Source organism: Apodemus sylvaticus, chromosome 3 (genome assembly GCF_947179515.1).
Source record: "Apodemus sylvaticus chromosome 3, mApoSyl1.1, whole genome shotgun sequence".
Taxonomy (NCBI): Eukaryota; Metazoa; Chordata; class Mammalia; order Rodentia; family Muridae; genus Apodemus; species Apodemus sylvaticus.
Genome location: NC_067474.1, coordinates 135,056,214 through 135,060,736, shown reverse-complemented (window position 1 = coordinate 135,060,736; position 4,523 = coordinate 135,056,214). Strand labels below are relative to the sequence as shown.

Genomic DNA, 4,523 nt, shown 5'->3' with positions numbered 1-4,523 from the left:
TATGTGGCTTTCTTGGCTTTGAGGTGAGAGCTGTGTTTTGTCTAGAAACCTACAAAGCCTGTAGTGAACAAGTAAACAGCACACACACAAGTACACACACACACACACACACACACACACACACACGTTGTATGACAGGAAGAGAAACCCAAGGCCCAGGGTCAGGGAGAGACTATCTTTGGCAATTAAGAAGGCTACCAGAGAGGGTGTGGCCCTAGTCTATCCTTCCTAAACTGAAGTGCTGTCTGGGTCTCCCTGGCCCCTCCAGAATTCAGGTTGTACAGACTGTCGACTCTGACACCAGATGATATGCTGCTTCCAGGATAAGCCAACTCACCCGTCTCTGGTGTTTGCAAATGAGAACACTGACTGTGGAAAGCGGTGGCATGATTAGGATTCTGATGATGACCCACAGCAAAGTCCCTGTGGACCTGGCTGGTCAACTGCCCAGTGAGGGCTGAGGGCGGGAAGCGACAGCTTGCATTTGGGGATCTGACCTGGCAGTTCAGGACACTCCAAGGATGAAGCTGCTACTTTGTGTGTCCCTTGTGCTCAGCTAACTGCAGTTCCAGGGCAGCGGAAGGAAGTCATCTAATGAAGACTTCAAAGAGCAGGGCCCCGGGTGGGCGCCTTGGGGTTGGGATGTCTGCTTTTGGTGGCACCTGACATCGTACAGAGAGAAAACAAAAAGCAAGCATCTCTCCATTCTTAGGCCAAGACAAGATGAAGGAACGTCTGATAATTTGGGACAAGGTTGTCACCTTATATGGAGGCCAGAACCAAGCGAGCAGGACCCAGGCATCTGGTTTGATCTGGCACGTGCTGGATTCATGGCCTTTGCTGGATTCTTCTGTAAAAATGTAAGAATTGTAGGAAATGGGGAGACTTGAGAATCAGAGCAAGGGCAGACTGGACATGGTAGAATCAAGGATTCATACGCCCTGTGCGGCCCCTCCCACTGGCCAGACCACTACCGGGGACTGCCCTTGTTGAATAGCCTCTTCAGGGGTCTGCATATCCACCACGGACACCAGCTGTCCCTGTCTCCCTGAGCTGCTGGAGGTTCTGATTCTAGCATGTACCCTGGGACCAATTATGAAGTCAACCCTTAGAGGAGCAGCTAGCGCAGAGACAGGATTGTAAGCTGACTTATCTTGGTGCAAATCTGGAGTCTACATCAATGTATATAGTCTCAGGAGAAACGGCTCTTTCTATCTGGCTCCTCTGAGCTTTGGAGTCGATGTTCTGGTTTGAAGAGCCCACAGAGATTTGTTGGCATAAGGGATTCAGAAGAGACTGAGCATGCTGGTGTATGTCTTTAACCCCAGCATGCGGGTGTGGGTGAAGATCTCCGGGAGTTCAAGGTTATCCTGATCTAAACAGCACGTTCCAGGACAGCCAGGGATACCAGGGAATCAGACTCTCTCAAAGAAAGAAAGAAAATGAAGATGAATCTCAGAGGAGCCAGGCACAGCAGGACACACCTATAGCTCTGAAATTAGAGGTAGGAGGATCGGAAGTTTAAGGTCATCCACAACTACATAGCAAGTTCAAGACCAGCGTGGGATAAATGAGGCCCTGCTCCCTACTCCCCCCAAATGAGCTGAGCATTGGTGTGACAGTGAACATCTGATTTAATTATTTACCATGAGAGAAAAGTGCCGTGGGTGTCCTGGTAACTCAGTCTCAAGGCTCTACACTGTGAGTTAAACAAACTTCTTTTAGATGTGGAGGTGTGTGGAAAGATGGCTCAGCAGTTAGGAGCACTGGCTGCTCTTCCAGAGGACCCAGGTCTGATGCCCAGCACCCACATGGAAACTCATAACTGTCCATAACTCTAGTTCTGGGGGACCTGACTCTCCCTTTTGGATTTTTCAGGCACCAGGCATGTATGCAGTGCACAGGCATACATGTGGTCATAGCGCCACACACATACAATAATAAAAATAAAGAAATAAATAAAACAAACAGGTTTCCCATACGTGTGGATTTTATTATAACAACAGAAAGCTAATATGCACAGACACCGCTATGACTAGTGGAACATTTCCCACGGACGCCTGTGCGGAGTTCACCAGGTGGTGGGATTTGGGGAAATTGGGTTGTGACTTAATCAAGGTCTTGATGATGATTAGGAGGAGATGCAGAGCAGGAGGTAGAACCCAACTGAAGCTGTAGATGCCAGCAGTGCACCCTGGAGACAGTCCGTGTCAAGTTGCCTGTGGTGACACACACACCTGGAATTCCAGGATTTGGCAAGTTCAGACTGGGGGAGGGGGGGTCGGGAGTTCAGGATCAGCCTAGGCTACAACAGAGAGTTACAGATCAGCCCAGGGTATCAGAGATGCTGAAAACCAAAAACCCAGGGCTGGTCGGATTGCTCAGTGGGCAAAGGCATGTGCCACCAACCATGACAGCTTGAGTTTAGCTCCTCGGATCCAAATGGTGGGAGGAGAGAATCAACTCCCATAAATTGTCTTCTGACCCTCACCCCCCCCTGCCCTCCCCACATGTGTGTGCATGTGCACATACATACACACACAAACCACACTCATACATACATCACACACACACACATACACACCACACACACAAGTGCACACACACAAATGTTAAAAACAAAAATCCCACCCCCTCCGACAAAAGCAACCCCCCCTAACCTGTAACCCTCGCCCTAGCCTCTTCCTGTCCCCTCTCTGCTTCCCTGTCACATACCATAGCCATCAGGATCCCCTGCTCAGCTCCAGGCCTAAAGCAGTAGAGTCAGCTGACCATAGCCTGAAACCAGGAGCCAAAAGAAGTCCTTCTCTCCTGAAGTATTTGCTTCACATCTCACCCTGCAGTCCAGGTTGTCCTTGAATTCGGGCAGACCCACGTGGGATTCAAAATGCATGCTAGCAAGCACAGGTGATCTCAGATCTTTGAATAATTATTGAATCAGCTCCAAACAATTCCTAGTTCCCAGAAGCCCTGTCACTAGCAGAGGCCTGGTCCTCGGTACTCGGGCAGCCACAGTATCCCAGGTATTTCCCAGCTTCCAGTGTAGATCAAGAACAGGCTCAGGACTGGAAAATTTACCCAGAGCTTCTCTGGTCCATGGAGCATGCTAGGCCAAGGGGCAGCTCCTGTGGGTCCTCACACATGTCAAAATTATTTCTGTTTTTTTTTTGGGGGGGTGGGCTGCTAATCAAATCATGTGTTTGTTGAGTGCCTGTTATGTGCTAAATATTGTTCTGGGTACTTGGGACACAGCAGAGAATAAGACAAGGAGTCCTGTCCTCCTGGAGCGTACAGTCTATCACCTGGGCACGGCTATAACCTTGGGCAAGTCACTGCACCCCTCTGCCCAGTAGACAGAGTGGGGTGTGGTGCAGGTGCTGACAGGACAGTGCCCTGACCCACCACCCGAGAGAGCAGAGAGGGCTGCAGGTTGATCTTTAATAATCAAGTACACTGGGGAAAGGGAGAGGAGTGAGCTCTAGGAGCTGCTGCTGCTTGGTGTCGCCTTGTTGGCAGGTCCTTGGCCTTCTTTGTAGCTGCCAGTGCTCTAGGGTCTCCTTTGCTTTCTCTCTGGCTGTCTCAATAAGCGTTTTGGAGGGGCCTCACCTTGTAGCTTGGCCAGGATGTATTCAGAGCCCTTCACTGTCTTGGTCACATTGCTTTTGAACCAGGCAAGACCAAATTCCTGGACAGCTCTGGAGATGCCAACTAAGCTAGAGGAGACCCAGGCTTCCCAGAAGATTTCTGTCTAGCACTATTGTTAGAGTTCAGTAAACACAATCGTCCCTCCACCACGAGCTGGGCGTGGTTGGTGTGCCAGGTGAAGGTGGTCATGGTCTGACTCTGTGGGTCCACAATGGAGGCCTCCAGGATATACACTGAGTGAGCAACCCCGGCAGGAGGCAGCTGCTCTGCTCAGCGTGGCATCCTGGTGGTCTTGGTCAGGAGTCCTCGGGACAGAAGCCTCTGGTCAGGGGTCACCTCCCGTGCACTATGTCTTCCGTTAAGACATGTTTGCTGTAGGGATTCAGGTACCATTGCTAGAAGGCAGTGAACACTTGGTCCCAGGAACTTCAGAGCACACTCTGGCCCAGGAAACACTTCACCACTGACCCGACCAGGGCGGGCGGGGTCAGCACATGTGCAGCATCAGAGTGAAGAGCTCGGGGGTAGGGGTCAGGGGTCAGGGGCATATGGTTAGGCACACGCCTGCCAGACTCGCAGCTCAATCACTACGATACTGCCACACCCAGGTCCCCACCATCACCGCCATCAGAGGTTATAGGACTATTTCTGTTTACTTTTAACTTAAAATATTATTTAACTTTAACTTGAATATTCAAGAGTTTTGAGAGGAGGCCTTGGTTGGCTTTGAACTTACTCTGTAGACCAGGCTGGTCTGTCTACAACTCAGATCTGCCTGTCTCTGCCCCCTGAGTGCCGGGATTAAAGGCATGCACCACCATGCCCAGCTCCTCCAATTGTTTTTGAGACCTACTTTTAGTTTTCAATTATTTGCATAT

At 50.4% G+C, this 4,523-nt stretch overlaps 1 pseudogene; it reads right to left on the bottom strand.

Moving 5' to 3' along the window:
- Window positions 1–3,188: 3,188 nt before the first annotated feature.
- Window positions 3,189–4,193, bottom strand: LOC127680366 (PRELI domain-containing protein 1, mitochondrial-like; annotated as a pseudogene).
- Window positions 4,194–4,523: the final 330 nt, after the last annotated feature.